At 46.3% G+C, this 21,406-nt stretch overlaps 3 non-coding genes across 3 annotated transcripts; all 3 read left to right on the top strand.

Annotated features, from left to right (window-relative positions):
• The first annotated feature begins 2,423 nt into the window (after nucleotides 1-2,423).
• On the top strand, nucleotides 2,424-2,495 carry TRNAW-CCA (transfer RNA tryptophan (anticodon CCA)). The gene has a single exon. It is a non-coding gene; the product is annotated as a tRNA-Trp (tRNA).
• Nucleotides 2,496-6,398: 3,903 nt separating this feature from the next.
• TRNAW-CCA (transfer RNA tryptophan (anticodon CCA)) lies at nucleotides 6,399-6,470 on the top strand. Its single transcript has one exon. It is a non-coding gene; the product is annotated as a tRNA-Trp (tRNA).
• Nucleotides 6,471-21,334: 14,864 nt separating this feature from the next.
• TRNAW-CCA (transfer RNA tryptophan (anticodon CCA)) lies at nucleotides 21,335-21,406 on the top strand. Its single transcript has one exon. It is a non-coding gene; the product is annotated as a tRNA-Trp (tRNA).

Here is a 21,406-nt window from a genome sequence, read left to right as displayed (position 1 = left end):
AGGCCCCAGCCCCATCAAGCCCACGACTGCCTGGGAAAGAACATCAGATCTGCAGCCAACAGGCTGGCTCTGACCATGAGGGTCGAACCATTTGCTGACACATTATTCAGAGTTCTCAAAATTACCACAAAAATGGATTGACATGGAAAATATAGTAAAGGGCCATTAGTCTTGGATCTGCCCCCCTAAAATGTTTCTCTCATTTTGCCATGTGCAAAGCATGTTTTATTTTTTAAAAACTATAAAACAATATTTTAAGCTGAAAAAAAAAAACGTGGATGGCAATCACTCCTTAACTGGGCTATTATCGTGAGAAGAAAATGAGACAGTATCTGCAGCACGTTGGAAAATGTAAAGTCCCCGACAAATGCCACTAACACCATCTAAAGATTTGTTAAAATCTTCAGTAACTTGCTTTTCCACTCCCCAGTCTCCTTCCACATCTCACTCCTCTTTCTAGCCCTCTTATTTCACCCCTTTCTCCTCCATCCTTTCTCCTTCTTCCTCCCACTCCTCCTCTCTTCCTCCTTTTTTCTTCCTCCATCTTTCTCCCTGCTCCTCCTACATTCTTCTTTCTCCACCCGCGCTGTGTGTGACAGGAATGGTTCTCAAGCTCTGAACAAATAGAAGCGGAGGGGCCTGTTAGATAGGCAAGCCAAGGTCTGCACGCAACCAGGAACTGGAAGACATGGGTTTGCCCACAAGGCAGTTATCATAGAGGTAGAAAAACCCTCTGAGGAGGCGGGATTTGATAAGCCTGTTTTAGTTTGCTAGGCTGCTGAAATGCAATTGCTAGAAATGGGTTGGCTTTCACAAAGTGGCTTTTGTTTGTTTGTTTGTTTTGAGGTACCAAGGATTAATCGTGGGACCTGATACATGGGAAGCAGGCACTCAACCACTGAGCCACACCCATTCCCTACAATGGGGATTTATTAACTTACAAGCTTATGGTTCTAAGGCCATGAAAATGTCCAAATCAAGGCATCATCAGGATTTTCCATCCTGGACTCTCGGATCCCATGGCAAGAGAATCCAGTCTTCCCGGTTTCCTTGCTTGAACTTCTGGCTTCAGTGGCTTTCTCTCTTTGTCAGAATTCATCCCATTTAAAAAGCACTCTAGCAAGTGAAAAACAACAAGGGGGTGGGGAGAAATAAATAAATAAAATTAATCTTTTTTTAAAAAAAGCACTCCAGTAAAAGGAGTAAATGCAAAACCTGTCTCTCCTCTCCAGGTGGAGATAAACCTGCTACTTCCAGGTTTATTACCAAGGGAAGCTTCACCTGAGATGCTGAGCCCAGATTTTTTATTGGGATTTCACCGTGTGGCTTGGGTGATTGGATCTGCCCCAGCGGCTGAGCTCACTCTCTGCTTCCCCTGGTTCTCCAGAGCTTGGACTGAGATGATGGGGCTCAAAGCCCAACCCTCTGATCACAGGGCTGGTCTTTTACCGTGATCACCCCAACCCAAGACCAGTGAAGCTGCCCCCCAAAGGAGTCATCCCATGAACAAACTATTCATGGAGCCCATCATGAATAATAAATGGCATCCTAAGGTTCCAAGGATTTAGAGGATACTCCTGGGGAGCAGGGACAAAAGCCAGAGCTCTTTTTGGGGGGCCAAGTCCTATACTGGCCCAGCTCACCTTCCAGTGTTGAAGGCTCCTAACATGTACCCCACCCAGGTGTCCTAACCTCTTTCTATGAACCCACTGAGTGACCGTGTTCACTTGTTACCAGGCGAATGTCTGCCTAGAACCTATCGAGGGCCCTCGGCTGTCTACAGAGTCAAACCCCAGCTCCTTGAGTCCAGTGGTTCTGTCCGGTCCTGTACAATTCCCGGCTGGAACCCTAGGGTCTGGACGGATTCTTCAAGATTAAGAAAGGGGAACCTTGCTTTCCAGAGAAATAGAAAGATCATCTGTCCTGGAGCGGCGGATCTCTTTTCAGATCTTTCTCGAGGCGTCCAAAGCAGCCTCACCATTGTGTGGGGAGGTGGTCGGGTCCGCTGGGGCTGAAATCCAAAAGCTGTAGCTCGTGCTTACTGAGGGGAACGGTGACCAGCGGCTCTGGCCAAAACAGGCTCCTTGCTCTTCTTGGGGTGGTTTTCCACCCAGCGATCTATTCTGGAGGACACCGACGGTGTGGATTAAGCAGGGTCCCGGGAGGGTGCAGCCCCCTGTGCGTTCACGTCGTGGTCGCCCTAGCCAGGCTCCCAGCCACCCCGGAAACGAGTTCAGAGCTCGCGGGGACGAGCGGAGCAGCAGGGCCGAGACGGGAAGGAGAAGCAAGACGCGCGCGGGAAAAGCGGGGCGTGGCTGGGGGACGGCGCTGGGACCCGCCAGGAGGCGCGCGCGCCCTGCGGTGCCTCCCAAAATTAAATGCCGGAGAGAGCGCGGCACGCGGGCAGCAGGGGCGCGACCGTGGACCTCGTGGCGCAACGGTAGCGCGTCTGACTCCAGATCAGAAGGTTGCGTGTTCAAATCACGTCGGGGTCAACTTTTTTGGCCCGCCCTGCAGCTCAATGAGGGGCGAACAACGCAGGCTATGTGCGGAGTCAAACTCGGAGGTGAAGGAAAGGAGGCAGAGCTGCAAATTCAGAACCTTAATTCCTAAGGGAGGCGAAATCTCCAATTTCAAGAAGTTGGAGAAGTAACTTATGGCTACCTGAACTCAATCTAGATATTATTTCAGGAGCTCAAGTCAATTATTTTTGCCCTTTTAACTTTTTTTTTTTAATTGGCAGCTAAACACAAGATATGTTACTGTTGTATTTCTGGGCCCATAGGCAACGTCTTTACTCCTTCATTGCAAAAGTTCTTATTTCAGTCTTCAGCAGTATTTCCTAACTCCCTCTGCCTTCTCTCCACCTCACTCCCGGGCTCGCAGCGCCATCTTCCATCCACATGTCTCTCTCTAATCTTCTAAGGTTTAACAGATCTTCGCATGCCTGTTCTGGTTGGAGTGGGGCACTAAATTCACCCGCTGCACACCTAGGTCTGCTGGTCCAGGCCAGGGGCTCCGCAGCACATCCTTGGGTTTCTGGGACTCCCCACGTCTTGCAAAGACTCACTTCACTGCCAGGGGCAGAAAATGGGAACACGGTATTTGGCTAAATTGAGACTGTAAGAAATGAACGATTACATCCGGGACGGCCCCTGGGCGAGAGGTACAGTGAATTCCCTGCAAATATGAAAAAAAATGTGCGTATTTTCCTCAGCTGGGGCTCATGAAGCCCAATACTTTATGATGAACCACATCAGAAAATGGAAGAAAAGTACCGCTTATTTCCTCAGAAAAGTCTCTTATTATTTTTGTGTAGTTTATAACGAGTTTTAAAACATGGCAGTCAATTGAGTCACAGATGTTATTGTACATGTTTACATAATATACTAACAGATGTCATCTCTAACCATGATTTTTGCACCAGAGACACTTATCCAAAATAAATTTTTTTCCTATTTCTCACCAGCTTTTTCCTTAGTAGTTAGGCTAGGCCTGTGACCATCATATTATAAAGACAGATTACCATTTTGGAAGAGAAGACATCTAATTCTGCTTTTTGAATGTGATAAACCAGAGAAAAACTGTTGACTAGAAGACTACAGTGCAATCCACCTGTGGTTACACTATGTTAGGGTTACTGCATTGCTGCACCAAGGGCGAGTGCATGCTAGAGGACTAGTGGGGCATCCAGGTGGATGGAGGTGGGCAGAGCTTGTTATGGGATTTGGGCTTGTGTTGGGAGATTCTAAGGAGGGTGTAAAGGAACCAGACCCCAGTGCTGTCAAAGGCAGGGCAATTCACTGACCAGGTGTCCATAATAGTTATCAGGAGACAGGAAAATTAAAGTGGGGCTGCGGATGTCATGGGTAAGAAAGCACAGTCACTAAGTTAGCTGAAAGAGGGGTGTTTTGGCTTATTTTTGTTTTGTTAAAGATGTGGTGGCCTCATCTCTTTCCAGGTCAGACATACTATGGAGTGACCTAGTCTCTGCCTTTTTCCACCACAGGTGACAACGTGCCTTTGGCTGGTTCTTGCTTACACCGTACAAGTTGTTTATGTTCAGTGGCCCTGGCTCTTAGCTGCCAGCTGCCTGGGCAGTGTGGTAGTTTCTCCACACTCATCTCATAGACTTCCTTAGCGAGGATAGAATGCGATTATATGGAGCACATGAAAATTCAGAGGAATGTTACTGGTACATAGTAAGTGCTTAATTAAGGTTAGCTGCTTCTCATCATTGTCACTACTGTTGAGGAAACTGTAGCCTTGACCGATCTGGAGCCAGTTTATACAGGCTCGAGAGAAATGATTGTACATATTTCTTCCCAGCCCACAATTCAAGGATTTCAGTGACTTCCCATTGGTAGCTTGAAATCAGCTATGGTGGGAGAAATTATAATTTATACCATAGAAACTGGCAAACTGCACTCTGGAATAACCCACCCTACACCCCCCAAGGAGAGCTGTTGCTAATCGTTTACCAGCACAGCATTGCCTGGGAATAACTAGGAGGTAAGTAGGGCAAAGTAAAATGAATGCAGAGAAGGAGGGTGTGGTGGTTTGAAGCTCTGTGAACCCCAGAAACCATGTTCTAAAATGAAATCCATTCCTGCGGTTGTAAACCCATTGTAAGTAGGACATTTGACGAGACTTCTTTAGTTAAAGTATGTCTACCTCTCTCAGGGTGGGATTAATCCTATCACTGGAGTCCTTTATAAGAGAAATTCAGGCAAAGAGAGACAAAGCCACGGAAGCCAAAAGCTGCAATCAGTGAGGCCCAGAAGAGAAGGGCGAGCCCCACAGATGCTTCCAAGTGCCTTGTCATGGGACAGAGGAGCTGAGGACCGCCAGCAGCGGGTCTTGAGGAAGAGCGCATCACCCTGAGGGTGCCCTGATGTGGACATTTTCACACCCTCAAAGCTGTCAGCCAATAAATCCCCTTTGTTTAAGCCACCCCATTGCAGGGCAGCCTAGAAAACCAAATGAAGGAGTCCCACTAAGGAAGGCACCGTGGGAAGTCATTTCCCTCCTGCAGGAAAGTGTTGTCCCATTACCCTGGCTGAGGCCAGCGCTCCTGGACAAGAACCAAGAGGAAGAGGAGTGGGACAAGCCCAGAGCCGTCAGGAGTGGGCCTGACCGCCAGGGGCCGATGGCCTCGGTGCTGACCCGCATCTGTGCTGAGGGAGACCAGGGGGCAGGGAGGCTTTGAGCAGAAGAGGGAGCCAACTGCCTTCAGCAGGATCACTCTGGTTGCTGTGTTGAGAAAAGACCCCAAGGAGACAAACGGAAAAACCGAACCCCATTAAGAGGCCATCGCAATAATCCAGGGGAGAATGGTGGGGGAGGGGGTCCTCGTGGTCAGCGCTCTGGGAGGTGCAGCCCCTCCTAGCACCGCGGTGGTCCCCAGCAGGGGAGCAGTCAGGGAAACGTCAGGACTGGCGGCGCATGGGGTGGGGCCCAGGGCAAACACAGAGACACCTCCGTACCTCAAAATGAGTAAACGGAAGTGGGTCCCTTCAAAAAAATTGTTGGGAATTTCAAGACGACAGCAGAGCCTCAAACCAAGCGCGGAGCCCTCTGGAATGTGGACCCTTGTGACGGCACAAGTGACACGTCCACCAGCCTTTCCACCGCGCCCGCAGTTCTTCCCGCTTCCGCGCCAGGAGAGAAGTTGAGCACCCGCCGCGTCGCACCGCTGAGGACCTTTTCTAGCCCCCAGCTCCTCCTCAGCTCTGCCCCTCCGCCTTCCTGAGTGCGACACCCACCGCCTTCCGTGCTACTGGAGCTTACACCCACGATCACACTTGCCTGTGTTCTCTCCCCACACGTCCAGGCGGGCTGGGACTTGAGCTCCGCCAGGCTGGGCAGACTTGGGGAGGGGAGCCCCAAGATGCGCCCCGGGAGAGGGGAGACGTGGTGCAGGGGGTGGTAGCAGACAGGTGTCTACCCAGGTGCGCAGGCAGGAGGTGGCCCCCGTGTCTTGTCGAGGTGGCCGTGGAGATCTCGGCGAGGAGATGTGTGGCAGGACGTCTTTCCCACACACCGTCTGACTGATCCAGTTAACCTGGAAGCGGGGTAGGCAGCGGTCAGAGGTCACCCACCAGGGCACAGGTCCTGGCTTAAACAGAGGCTGCCGGGGCCTTTGCTCAAGCCAGGACTCGGGGACGCCCGAGAGCCGCCGGGTTCCAGCTGCGCCCTGGTGGCGCGGGTGCCCTTGGCCCGGGCAGAGGCGGGCGTGGACGAGGGACGGTGGAGAGGTTGGGGATAGGAAGGCGAGTGCAGGCGAGGGTGCGCTTCAGGAGCGGTAGGGGTTCCGCGGCGTCCCCAGCAGGCTTGCATCCAAAAATTAAATTGCCTATATATGGAGAACATGTAGGTAAAAAAAGGGTGCAGTAGCCGACCTCGTGGCGCAACGGTAGCGCGTCTGACTCCAGATCAGAAGGTTGCGTGTTCAAATCACGTCGGGGTCAGTCCTTTTAGCTCACCTTGCAGTTTGGTGTGGGGCGAATGGCTGGCTCTTTGTGCCGGAGTCAAATGTGGAGAGAAAGGAAAGGAGGCGTTCCGAGGCCGAGCTGCAAGCTCAGGGGCCCTTCTGCTCACTCTGAAACCTTAAGCCATAACCTCTCACCTCGGAGAGGCGATCTCTAAGTTTAAGAAGTAACTTCCTAATAAATTAACTCAATTTCAATATTGTTTGAGGGACTCAATGTCAATTATTTTAGCCTCTTGAAATTACTTTTTTTAAAAAAATTGGCATGTATACACAGGAATATATTATTGTATTTCTGGTCCCATAGGCAACATATTTACTCCTTTACTGCAAAAGTTCTGATTTCATTCTTCAGCAGTACTTCCTATCCCCCTCTCTGCCTTCTCTCCACCTCACTTGGGGGCTCGCAGCCCCATCTTCCATCCACGTGTCTCTCTCTAATCTTCTAAGGTTTAACAGATCTTGGGGACTCCTGTTGTGGTTGGAGTGGGGCACTAAATTCACCTGCCTCACACCTAGGTCTGCTGGTCCAGGCCAGGGGCTCCGCAGCACATCCTTGGGTTTCTGGGACTCCCCAGGTCTTGCAAAGACTCACTTCATTTCCAGGGGCAGAAAATGCAAACACGGTTATTTTGCTAAATTGAGGCTATAAGAAAGGAGCGATTACATCACAGACAGCCACCTGGGCTAGAGGTGCTGTGAAATCCCTGTGATTATGAAAAGTGTGCAGGAATGTGCGTATTTGTCTCTGCTGGGCGTGAGAGGCCCGGACAGAAATGAAGAACCACATCAGAGTGCGGAAGAAAAGGATTGTGCCCTTTGTTTCTTCAGAAGACTCCCTATTATTTTGTTAATTTACAATGATCTTCAAACTTGGCAGACATTTGAAGTTATAAATGTGATTGTACACGTTCACACAATACAGTAAAAGATGTTGTATCTAATTATGCATTTGTGCACCAGAGAAGTGTATCCAAAACAAATTTTTCCTATTTCTCACTAGCTCTTCCCTTAGTAGTTAGACTAGACCATCTTCGTAATATGACCATCATATTACAAAGAAGGATTACCACTATGGAAGAGAAGACCTCAAATTTGGCTTAATGAACACAATAAACCAGAGAAAAACTCACTGTTGACTAGAAGACTACAGTATAATCCACCTGTGTTTAAACTAAGTTAGGGTTATTGAATCACTGCACCAAAGGAGAGTGCACCCTAGAGGACTAGTGGGGAAAAAGCTCCTAGAGGACTAGTTGGGGAAAAGCTAGTTATGGGATTTGGGCTTCTGTGGTGAGAGTCTAAGGAGGGTGTAAAAGAATCAGACCCCAGTGCTGTCAAAGGCAGGGCAATTCACTGACGAGGTATCCATAATAGCTACCCAGGAGACAGGAAAATTAAAGTGCGGCTGTGCAAGAATTCTTTATCCAGCAAAATTGTCCTTCAGATAGGTGAGTTGAAAATATTCACAAACAGAAACTAAGAGAGTTTGCAAAAAAGAACCCACTTTTGCAGGAAATATTAAAGGAAGCCTTAGATGCTGAAAGAAAAAGACAGGAGAGACAGGCTTGGAGGATAGTGTGGAAAAAATAATAGCAGAAAGGAGAACCAAAAGAATAAAAAGACAGACAAAAATAAGATATGACATATGAAAACCAAAAAATAAAATGGTGGAAGTAAATATTGCATTTACAGTGATTTCATTGAATGTGAGTGGATTAAACTCCCCAATCAAAAGATACAGGCTGACAGAATGGAATAAAAAAAAAAAAAAAAAAAAAAAAAAAAATGAGCCATTCATATGCTGCTTACAAGAAACTCACCTCAGACCCAGGGATACAAAACAGCTGAAAATGAAAGGTTAGAAAAAGATACTCCACATGAATAGTGACCAAAAAAGAGTAGGGGTAGCTATTAGACTTTAAATGCAAAAAAAAAAGTTATAAGAGATAGGGAAGGCCATTATATATTAATAAAAAGGACAATCCACCAGGAAAATATAACTGTCATAAATATCTATGCACCTAACGAGGGTGCCCCAAAGTACATGAGAGAAACTCTGGCAAAACTGAAGGGAAAAATAGACTTTTCTAAAATAGTTGTTGAAGATATCAACACCCCACTCATGCCATTAGATTGAACAGCTAGACAGAAAATCAACAAAGAAACAGAACTTGAACAATATGATAAACGATGTAGACCTAACAGACATATACAGAACACTGCATCCAAATTCAGTGGGTTATACATTCTTCTCAAGTGCCCATGAATCTTTCTCCATGATAGACCATGTATTACAGCACAATGCAGCTCTCAATAAATATACAAAGACTGAAATTATACAAAGCACCTTCTCAGATCATAATGGAATGAAAAAATCAATAATAGGAAAAAATAAATTCACAAATATGTGGAGGCTGAACATCTCACTCCTAAATAATCAATGAGTCAAAGAAGAAATTGCAAGTGAAATCATAAATATATTGAGACAAAGGAAAATGAGAATACAAAGTATCAAATCTTGTGAGATAAAGCAAAGGCAATCTTGAGAGGGAAATCTATAGCCCAAAATGCCTATATTATAAAAGGAGAGAGATCTAAACTCCAAGATTAAACTGAACAACCGAAGAAACTAGAAAAAGAACAGCAAACCAATCCCAAAGCAAGCAAAAGGAAAGAAATAATGAAGATTAGAGCAGAAATAAATGAAATTGAGAACAACAGCAACAAACAATAGAGAAAATCAACAAAACTAAAAGCTGGTTCTTTGAGAAGATCAATAAAATTGACAAACCCCTAGCTGGACTAACAAAGAAAAAAAAAGAGAGAAGATGCAAATAAATGCAATCAGAAATGAAAGGGGGGAAGTTACAACTGGCCCTACAGAAATAAAAAGGATTATAAGAGTATATTAATGGTATGCCAACAAGCTAGACAACCTAGATGAAATGGAGAAATTTCTAGAAATGCATAACCAACCTACACTGACACTACAAGAAACACAAGGACTTAACAAACCAATCACATTTAAAGAGATTGAATCCATCATCAAAAATCTCCCAGCAAAGCCCAGGATCAGATGGCTTCACAGGTGAATTCTACCAAGCATTTAAAAAAAAATTAATAGCAATCCTGTTTAAACTCTTTCAAAAATTGAAGAGGAGGGAAAATTATCCAACACATTTTATGAACCCAACATCACCCTAACACCAAAACCAGGTAAAGATATACAAGATATACTACAAGAAAAGAAAATTATAGACCAATCTCTCTAATGAACATAGATGCACAAATTCTCAACAAAATATTGCAAATCAACTCCAACAGCATATCAAGACATTTATGCATCATGACCAAGTAGGATTTATTCCTGGTGTGCAAGTTTGGTTCAACATAAGAAAATCAATCAACGTAATGCACCACATTAACAAATTGAAGGGGAAAAACACATGATCATCTCAACCGATGCAGAAAAGGCATTTGACAAAACACAGCATTCTTTTTCTATAAAAAAACACTTCAAAAGATTGGAGTAGAAGTAGAATTCCTCAATGTAATGAAAGGCATATATGAAAAACCCACAGCCATCATCATACTCAATGGGGAAAGGTTGAAAGCTTTCCCTCTAAGGTCGGGAACAAGACAATGATGCCCACTGTCACCATTGTCATTCAATATTGTTCTAGAATTTCTAGCTGGGGCAATTAGGCAAGAAAAAAAATTAAAGGCATCCAAATAGGAAAAGAGGAAGTAAAACTCTCACTGTTTGTGGATGACATGATCCTGTACTTAGAAAATTCTGAAGTATCCTTGACAAAGCTACTTGAGCTCATAAATGAGTTCAGGAAAGTGGCAGGATACAAAATCAACATGCAAAAATCAGTAATGTTTCTGTACAGTAGTACTGAACAACCCGAGGAGGAAATCAGGGGGAAGATTCCATTTTCAATAGCAACAAAAAGACTCAAATACCTAGGAATTAATTAAACCAGAGAATTACAGGGCCTATATGCAGAAAACTACAAAAGGATGCTAAAAGAAATTTTAGAAGTCCTAAACAAATGGAAAGACATTCCATGTTCATGGATTGGAAGAATAAATATCATGAAGATGTCAATCTTATTCAAACTGATTTATAGATTCAATGCAATACCACTCAAAATCCCAACAGCTTACTTTACATAATTAGAAAAGGCAATTACCAGTTCATTTAGAAGGGAAAGTGCACCCAAATAACCAAAAACATTTTAAAAACAAAGAGCAACATGGCAGGAATTTCACTGCTTGACCTTGAAACATATTACAAAGCTACAGTAGTCAAAACAGCATGGTACTGGCATAAAGATAGACATATCAATTAGTAGAATAGAATTGAGAATCCAGAAACGAACCCTCACCTATACAGTCAACTGGTGTTTTACAAAACTACCAAGTTATTGCTAACAGGACAAAACAGTCTCTTCAACAAATGGTGCTGGGACAACTAGGTAACTATAGCCAAAAGAAGGAAAGAGCACCCCAGTCTCACTCCCTATACAAGAATCAACTCAAAATGGATCAAAGACCTAAATATAAAAGCCAGGACCATAAAACTACTAGAAGAAAATATCTTCAAGACCTTGTAGTAGGTGGTGGTTTCTTGCACCTTACACACAAAGCATGTGCAACAAAAGAAAAAATAGATAAATGGTGCCTCCTCAAAATTAAACGCTTTTGTACCTCACAGGACTTTGTCAAAAGGGTGAAAAGGTAGCCAACTTAATGCGAGAAAATATTTGGAAATCATATATCTGATAAGGGTTTAATATCTGGGATATATAGAGAGATGTTACAACAACAATAAAAAGACAAACGACCCAATGAAAAATGGCAAAAGATTTCAATAGACATTTGCCCAAAGAACAAATACAAATGACAAAAACAAAACAAAACAAAACACATGAAGAAATGCTCAAGATCACTAATGATTAGGGAAATGCAAATCAAAACTACAATGAGATATCATTTCACCCTATCAGAATGGCCACTATTAAAAAGACAGAGAACTACAAGTGTTGGAGAGGATGTGGAGAGATAGGAACACTTATCCCCTGTTGGTGGGAATGCAGAATGGTACAATCACAGTGGAGGACTGTTTGACAGTTCCTAAAGAAGTTGAATATAGATTTGCCACATGGTCCTGCAATACCACTACTGGGTAAATACCCAGAAGAACTGAGAGCAGTGACACAAAAAGGCATTTGCACACCGATGTTCATAGCGGTATTATTCACAATTGCCAAAAGTTGGAAACAACCCAGGTGTCCATCAACAGATGAATGGATAAACAAACTGTGGTGTATTCACACAGTGGAATATTATGCAGCTGAAAGAAGAAATGAAGCCATAAAGCATATGACAACATGGATGAACTGGAAGACATTATGTTGGGCAAAGCAAGCCAGACACAAAAGGACAAATACTATATGATTGCATTACTGTGAACCAAAGATATTGTGTAACATGTGGTTATGATTTTAAAAAACTTTGTATGTATCCAGTACAAGTAATTGAGAAATGTGCGTTTTTATTCAGCTGTTTTTTCTTTTTCTTTCTAAATTACTGTGTATATTTCCAATTATTAAATATACAAAATAAAGTAAAAAAAAATAAGGTGGAATAGTGGAAGTCATTGGTAAATGTTTTAGTTTGCCAGAGGACTGCCAGTGCATAGTCCCAGAAATGGGTTGGCTTTTATAAAGGGGGTTTATTTGGAGTAAAAGTTTACAGCCTCAAGGCTGTTAAAAGTCCAGACCAAGGTACCATAGCAAGTGCTTTCTCACCGAAGTTAGCTCCTGTTGATTCTGTTGTCCCAGCATGTGGGAGCAAGATGGCCAGCTACAGCTAACAGGGAAGTGAAGAAGGTCAACCGCCACACCAGGGAGCCAAGAATGCCTACAGCTGCAAGCAGGAGAACTGCATCCATCATCCAAGTGGAATCTAAGCCCCCTCTCAGTAGACAGGTGGAGTGGACATCACCATCCCAGGGTCCACAGGATGGAGGAATAGAGTATGGATTAGAGTGGACTTACTGATATTCTATTATGGAACTATTGAGATTAGTAATGGAAGAAATTGTAGCATTGATGTGGAGAAAGTGGCCACAGTAGCTGCTGAGGGCAGGGAAAGGGAAGAAGAGATATGATGTGGGGGCATTTTCAATACTTGGAGTTGTCCTGGGTGGTACTGCAGGGACAGATCCTGGACATTGTATGCCCTGCCATGGCCCACTGGGTGGACTGGGGGAAAGTGTAAACTACCATGTAAACCACTATCCATGTGGTGCAGCAGTGCTCCAAAATGTATTCACCAAATGCAGTGAATGTCCCACGATGATGAAAGAGGTTGTTGACGTGGGAGCAGTGGGGTGAAGGGGGTGGGGAGGTATATGGAGACCTCATATTTTTTGTATGTAACATTTTTTAAAATAAAGAGAGAGAGAGAGAAAAAAAAAAAAGATGGCCGGCGATCCCTGCCGTCGGCTCAGCCTTGCCTCCCAGCTCACTGCCTCTTCCGGCCCTGCTCCCTGGGGACTTGGCATAGGTGAGCCTCTAGTTCTCCCTTACACTGCAGGGTGGAACATGTCTCTCTGTGTCTCTAGGTTTATATCAGGCCCAGCAAGCAGGCATAGACTCAAATGGAGTCAGACCTCCTCACTCGGTCCAATCAAAGTCCTAACATGATCTTACCAAGGAATCTAATCAGAGGATGGCAGGTGGGCCTGGAGAGCACAGTGAGAGGTGAACACATGTGGAGACCCAGGCAAGGGACAGCCGCCCTGGGAATCTGTTAGGAGGTGGTGTTCCTGGTGGGTGATGGGAGGTGGGAGGCAGTCCTTGGGAGGGGGCCGAGCAAAAACCAAAGGGCTTATTCTGGGAGTACTGTCCCTTATACCTTCAAGACTGGACCCAACTTTCTGGGAAGAGGTACTAGGTAGACAAAGGGACACAGACCCAAAGGCAGAACCAGCTTTCCAACTGGGACTGAGCAGAAGGGCCCCTGAAGGGGTATCCTCTCCGTCCCTTCTCCTTTCACTCCGCAGGAAGCACGCATTCTCTGCCCCTCACCAAGCTGCAAGTCAGGCTAAGACTGACCCCGACATGATTTGAACACGCAACTTTCTGAACTGGAGTCAGGCACGCTGCCACCGCGCCACGAGGTCCTGCTGTGGCCCCATGTTCAGGCATGGCCCCTCATCTATGGAGTTTAATTTTTGGATGCAAAATGATACTCGTTTGAGGGGTTGCGGATCTGTTGCCACACCTGAAGCACATCCTCACCCACACTCGCCTTCCTGTCCCCAGCCGCTCCACCGTCCCCCGTCCGCGCCCGCCTCTGCCCGGGCCAAGGGCACCCGCGCCACCAGGGCACTGCTGGAGCCCTGCGACCCTCGGGCGTCCCCGAGCCCTGGCTTGAGCAAAGGCCCCGGCAGCCTCTGTTTAATCGAGGACCTGTGCCCTGGTGGGTGACCTCTGACTGCTGCCTACCCCGCTTCCAGGTTAACTGGATCAGTCAGACGGTGTGTGGGAAAGACGTCTTGTTACTCCACCCAAAAACCTGAGGTCTCTGAGAGTCGGCTGATCAGCATCTTGAAGAGCAGCATGAGGGAGCTAGACGCTCCTCCCCAGACTAGCAAAGCCACCGTCAAGCACTGTTGCCACCATGCCCAAGAGAAAGGCCAAAGGAGATGCTAAAGGGGACAAAGCAAAGGGGAGGGATGAGCCCCAGAGGAGGTCCGCACGGCTGTCTGCGAGGCCAGCCTCTCCAAAACCGGAGCCCAGGCCTAAGACGGCCGCGGCCAGGAAGGGAGAGAAGCTGCCCAGAGGGAGAAAGGGAGACGCAGGTGCCGGCAAGGAGGGGAGCAGCCCTGCCAAAACCAGAGATGCCTCCACAGTGCAGGCACAGAAAGCGGAAGGCCCTGGAGATGCCAAGTGAAGAGTGCGTTTCGACAGCTTTGCCCTGCGAGTGACTCTGCCGTTTGAAATACTTTTTTTTTTAAACAAAGTTTTATAAAAATGTAGACATTTAGTCTTCCTTTTTGTCCTGGTGGTGATTATACCATTAGCACACTGAATGCTTCATTGTTGTCTTCTGTAGAAAAGCCAAACACTGCTAATAGAATGTGTCTCAGAAGATCAACTGAAATTGGGAAAATTGGATTTTCGATCCTAAATTTTTGAAGACTGTTTTTTGATTTCCAGGAGGAATTCCTTGATATTTTGGCACAGGAGCCTTGTCGTGTGGGGAAGCAAAACTTCATGTCCTCTTCTTCCCCGATGCTCTCAGCAGAGACTCGAAACAAGAGTGTTAGTGGGGCCCTGGCACCCCCAAAGCAACTGTGTGAGGTCACAGTACTCAGGCAGGACAGACTTTCTGGTGATGATATCAAGATGGTGTCATTCAGAAGAGCCAAGATTCCTGTTTTTAGTTTGCCGATGGCCACTTTGAGAATCCTGCTTTTTTAGTTCATTTCCTCTACATTGGAGTCAGCCTCTGAAAAGCTCTTAAACCTACGTGCATGAGCAGATGTAGCTCAAGTGGAAGTAGTTGAGCTCCTTCTTTCCAAATAGAAGCTCCCAGGTTCAATCCCCAGTATTGCCTAAAATACAAACAAAAGAATAAATGAACTCTTATTGGGAAGCAGATGTAGCTCAGTGGTTGAGCACCTGCTTCGCATGTATGAGGTCCTGGTTCAGTTCCCCATATCTCATTAAAAAAATAAAAAATAAGAAAGTACATGCATCATACGAAAGGTCCATCTCGCATGAAAAGTTTTCCTGTTCAAAGCAACAAAAGAACACTGTTAAATTTTACATGTTTCCCTTCTTCATTCTGAAATATCCGTCCAGAGCCTAGGGTTCCAGCTGGGAATTATATAGGACCAGAACCACTGGACTCGGAGCTGGGGATTGACTCTGTAGACAGCCAAGTGCCCTAGATAGGTTCTAGGCAGACATTGGCTTGCTAACAAGTGAACACGGTCACTCTGTGGGTTCATAGAAAGAGGTTAGGACACCTGAGTGAGGTACATGTTAGGAGCCTTCAACACTGGAAGGTGAGCTGGGCCAGTTTGCTGTATAGGACTTGGCCCCCAAAAAGAGCTCTGGCTTTTGTCCCTGCTCCCCAGGGGTATCCTCTAAATCCTTGGAACCTTAGGATGCCATTTATTATTCATGATGGGCTCCATGAATAGTTTATGTTAATGAGATGACTCCTTTTGGGGCGCAGCTTCACTGGTCTTGGGTTGGGGTGATCACGGTAGAAAGACCAGCCCTGTGATCAGAGGGTTGGGCTTTGAGCCCCATCATCTCAGTCCAAGCTCTGGAGAACCAGGGGAAGCAGAGAGTGAGCTCAGCCGCTGGGGCAGATCCAATCACCCAAGCCACACGGTGAAATCCCAATAAAAAATCTGGGCTCAGAAACTCAGGCGAAGCTTCCCTTGGTAATAAACCTGGAAGCGTCAGCTTTATCTGCACCTGGAAAAGACAGAGGAGCTTTGCATTTGGTGGCCCTTCCAGACTTGTGCTGTGCCCCTGTTCTGGTCCTGACTTGTCTCCTGTCTGCTATCGTATAAGTGTAATCCTTAATAGGGTGCCTTCCTGAGTCTCTGAGTTTTTAGAGACTTATCAGACTCAGCAGGTGGTAAGATCATCCAAATTTGTAGCAGATTGGTCAGAAGGACCAGTGGTGTCTAAAAGGAGGGTGATCTTAAGGAAGGAGTGTGCCCTTAGCCTGTAGAGTCTGACCTAACTCCAGGTAGAGTCAGAATTGCATTGCAGTTGTTGTCAGCAGTTACCACAATAGGACTTTCAGACTCTAAAATGACCAAGGTTTAGGACCATTTGCAGCAGATTACAGAAAGGAAGGATCCTCCAGATTTGGGTCTGCTAGAAAATTCAGTGTGATCTGCTGTTGCCTGAAAACTGAAATATGTTGTCCCCTCTTCTATAATATTGGGTAATAACAGTACCCACTTCAAAGGGTTGTTGTGAGTTTATATATGTAAATTGCTGTAAATGAGTTTATAAATGTATTTAGAACAATGCATGGCACATAGCAAGCTCTCAAAAATAATCCAAAACTTCCGTCTTTCAGCTAACACAATGTCTGTGCTTTCTTACCCATGACATCTACAGTCCCATTTTAATTTCCCTGATATCTAGGTAAAAATTATGGCTACCCAGTCTGTGACTTGCCCACTTTCTGGCAGCACTGGGGGCTCAAGCCTTTATACCCTTTGAAAGGCCAGGAATGAGAGAAGCAACTTTAACTTCAGGATGCTCCAAGAATTTGTCACTGAAAGTCAGTAACAATCCAATTAAAATTTTCACTGGCTTCTGTATTAGACTCACTTCTATATTAGAAACAATTAGTTGTAAACAACCAGACAGAAATCAGTGGTACCGAGAACTATTAAATGCTACTAAACACAAATGAACAGAGATATTTCTAAAAGTTAATATTTCTCTGAGCTTGTAATTCCAATTGCCAATTTGAATTGATGTTAATTTCTGGGTTCATCTGCAGCCCTATCTTGTCATTTTGAAAGCAACCTAGAATATTGGCCATTTTTGCTAATGTTTTGTTTACGTTACTAAAGAAAAACAGTAATTCTAACATCTGACATTAGCAGTTCATGCAATTTGCTTTGATAAAACCAAAGTCTACATCTACAGAAGACTCTAACAATTAACAAATACAAGTTCCAGCATAGTGTCTGCTGCAAGAAGCTGGTGGGCAAATGCATATAAGAATGTCACCAAACCTGAAGCAATAGTAATTATAGTAATTATACCAGCATGCACTGAGAGCTCGCTATGTGCCAGGCATTTGAATTTTTCTTAATTACTTTTCCCGTAGTAGGTAGACTAGGCCCATGGCCATTATATTTCAAAGACAGATTATCAATATGAAATAAAAGACTTGGAATTCCACTTTTTGAATGTGATAAACCAGAAAAAAAAATGGGCTGTTGACTAGAAGACTACAGTACAATCCACCTGTGGTTAAACTAAGTTAGGGTTATTGCATTGCTGCACCAAGGGAGAATGTACGGGAGAGGACCAGTGGGGCATCGAGGTGGATGGAGGTGGGAAAAGCTTGTTATGGGATTTGGGCTTGTGCTGGAAGATTCTAAGCAGAGTGGAAAGGAATCAGACCTAAGTGCTGTCATAGGCAGGGGAATTCACTGACCAGGTGTCTGTAATAGTTGCCGGAAGACAGGAAAATTAAAGTGGAACTGTGGATGGCATGGGTAAGAAAGCACAGTTTTTACTTAGTTTTGATAAGGATGTGGTGGCCTCATCTCTTTCCAGGTCAGACATACTATGGAGTGATCTGGTCTCCACCTTGTTCCACCACAGGTGGACAACGTGCCTTTGGCTGGTTCTTGTTTACACGAAACAAGTTGTTTATGTTCAGTGGCCCTGGCTCTTAGCTGCCAGCTGCCTGGGCAGTGTGGTAGTTTCTCCACACTGATCTCACAGACTTACTTTGTGAGGACCGAATGTGATTATATGGAGCACATGAAAATTTAGAGGAACGTTTCTGGCACAGAGTAAGTGCTTAATTAAGATTAGCTTCTGTTTTAGTCAGAGTTCTCTAGGGAAACAAAATCAACAGAAGATATCTGTAAAGAGTATGAGATTTCATAAAATTCTCTCACATGACTATGGGGAGGCACAACCCAGATTCCACAGGCAGGCTGCAACCAGGGGCTTTGATGAAAGTCTGATGAAGATCCTTTATGAGTTCCTAGGAGATGTTGTCTGTCCAAAGACAAGCTGGGAAGTTCTCTCTGAATGAACTCACTTCCCTTTTTAATCATTCAACTGCCTGATAAAATGTCACTCATTGCTGACAGCAATCTCCCTGGTTGATTGTATATTTAATCAGTCATCTATGCTGTAGACTCACTCATGACTAAAGTCCTTAAATGTCCTTGTATTACAGTTAGCCCAGGGCTTGCTTGACCAAACAACTGGGCACAATTTCCTTGCTAGGTTGACACATTACCCTAACCATCACAGTTTCCTATCATTGTCACTACTGTTGAGACAAGCCTAGACTAGCTGGAGCCAGTTTGTACAGGCTTAGGAGAACCAATTGCCAGTATTTCTTCCCAGCTCAGAATTTCAGAACTTCAGTGACGTCCCATTGGTAGCTTGAAGTCAACTATGGTGGGAGAATTTATGATTTATTCCAATGAGGTTGACTAACACTGCACAGGGATATACCTCTACTTCCTAGAGAGCTGTTGTTAACCATTTACCAGCACAGCGTTGCCTGGGAATTACAAGGGGGTAGGTAGTGCAAAGTAAAATGAATGCAGAGAAAGAGGGTGTGGTGGTTTGAAGCTCTGTGAATCCCAGAAAATGTGTTCTAAAATCGAATCCATTCCTGTGGGTGCAGGACCTTATGATGAGGCTTCTTCAGTTAAGGTGTGTACTCTCTCAGGATGGGACTTAATCTTATTGTTAGGCCTCAAAGCAGGGCCTTTAAAGATAAGCAGAGATGGCATGAAGAAAACTTCAACACAAGAGTTAGGCAAACTCACATTTATTACATCTGCTGGGTAAGGAACCAAGGCCAGTTCAAAGTGACTCAATCCCGACTCCCCATGCTGCAGTTTCACTCTTGTTTAAATGCCCAAGTTACTACTTAACATTTGCTTTGATTATGCATTAGTTTTCATGCATATGGATGAACACATATAGCTGGTTATATAATTGTATGATTAGTATGTTCAGGAAATCACGCTTGCACATACATTGCTTGATCAAGAAAGGGGCAGATAATCCACCCCTGGGTGGGAATTTTACTATGTTGATTAAGCAAGTTGAAGTGAGGACAGCAAGGGGCTGCTTCTGCGCAGGTCCAGCCAACTGGTTGAAGCTGGTTTTCATACTTCATTGCTTCAACAGGAGATTCTTGACCACCAAAAGCAGAATTTGGCCCAAAGAGAGGGTTGCATTTCATTACCTTCTGATTTACGTACAATTCTTTTCTTTGTATCCTAGCAATAGGGAGAGAAACAAGTTACTTTCAGGTAGTCGGTCATCCTACATCCATCACTATCACTGGAATCCTTTAAAAAGAAAGAAATTCAGACAAAGAGAAAGCCAGAGAAGCCAGAAGCTGGAATCAGTGAGGCCCAGAAGAGAAGGGCGAGCCCCACAGATGCTTCCAAGTGCCTTGTCATGGGACAGAGGAGCTGAGGACCGCCAGCAGCGGGTCTTGAGGAAGAGCATATCACCCCGAGGGTGCCCTGATGTGGACATTTTCACACCCTCAAAGCTGTCAGCCAATAAACCCCCTTTGTTTAAGCCACCCCATTGCAGGGCAGCCTAGAAAACCAAATCAAGGAGTCCCACTAAGGAAGGCACCGTGGGAAGTCATTTCCCTCCTGCAGGAAAGTGTTGTCCCATTACCCTGGCTGAGGCCAGCGCTGCTGGACAAGAACCAAGAGGAAGAGGAGTGGGACAAGCCCAGAGCCGTCAGGAGTGGGCCTGACCGCCAGGGGCTGATGGCCTCGGTGCTGACCCGCATCTGTGCTGAGGGAGACCAGGGGGCAGGGAGGCTTTGAGCAGAAGAGGGAGCCAACTGCCTTCAGCAGGATCACTCTGGTTGCTGTGTTGAGAAAAGACCCCAAGGAGACAAACGGAAAAACCGAACCCCATTAAGAGGCCATCGCAATAATCCAGGGGAGAATGGTGGGGGAGGGGGTCCTCGTGGTCAGCGCTCTGGGAGGTGCAGCCCCTCCTAGCACCGCGGTGGTCCCCAGCAGGGGCCCAGTCAGGGAAAAGTCAGGACTGGCGGCGCATGGGGTGGGGCCCAGGGCAAACACAGAGACACCGCCGTACCTCAAAATGAGTAAACGGAAGTGGGTCCCTTCAAAAAAAATGTTGGGAATTTCAAGAAGACGACAGCAGAGCCTCAGACCCAGCGCGGAGCCCTCTGGAATGTGGACCCTTGTGACGGCACAAGTGACACGTCCACCAGCCTTTCCACCGCGCCCGCAGTTCTTCCCGCTTCCCCGCCAGGAGAGAAGTTGAGCACCCGCCGCGTCGCACCGCTGAGGACCTTTTCTAGCCCCCAGCTCCTCCTCAGCTCTGCCTCTCCGCCTTCCTGAGTGCGACACCCACCGCCTTCCGTGCTAACTGGAGCTTACACCCACGATCACACTTGCCTGTGTTCTCTCCCCACACGTCCAGGCGGGCTGGGACTTGAGCTCCGCCAGGCTGGGCAGACTTGGGGAGGGGAGCCCCACTGCAGGGAGCCGGGAGACGCGCCCCGGGAGAGGGGAGACGTGGTGCAGGGCGTGGTAGCAGACAGGTGTCTACCCAGGGGCGCAGGCAGGAGACGGCCCGCACACGGGGCAGCCGTGTCTTGTCGAGGTGGCCGTGGAGATCTCGGCGAGGAGATGTGTGGCAGGACGTCTTTCCCACACACCGTCTGACTGATCCAGTTACCTGGAAGCGGGTTAGGCAGCGGTCAGAGGTCACCCACCAGGGCACAGGTCCTGGCTTAAACAGAGGCTGCCGGGGCCTTTGCTCAAGCCAGGACTCGGGGACGCCCGAGGGCTGCGGGGCTCCAGCTGCGCCCTGGTGGCGCGGGTGCCCTTGGCCCGGGCAGAGGCGGGCGTGGACGAGGGACGGTGGAGAGGCCGGGGACAGGAAGGAGAGCGCGGGCGAGGGTGCGCTTCAGGGGCGGCAGGGGTTCCGCGGCGTCCCCAGCAGGCTTGCAACCAAAAATTAAATTGCCTATATATGGAGAACCTGTAGGTAAAAAAAGGGTGCAGTAGCCGACCTCGTGGCGCAACGGTAGCGCGTCTGACTCCAGATCAGAAGGTTGCGTGTTCAAATCACGTCGGGGTCA

This window comes from Dasypus novemcinctus, chromosome 22 (assembly GCF_030445035.2).
Source record: "Dasypus novemcinctus isolate mDasNov1 chromosome 22, mDasNov1.1.hap2, whole genome shotgun sequence".
NCBI classification, from domain to species: Eukaryota; Metazoa; Chordata; class Mammalia; order Cingulata; family Dasypodidae; genus Dasypus; species Dasypus novemcinctus.
The sequence above is the reverse complement of the archived record's forward strand: the minus strand, read 5'-3'. Positions and strand labels throughout refer to the sequence as shown.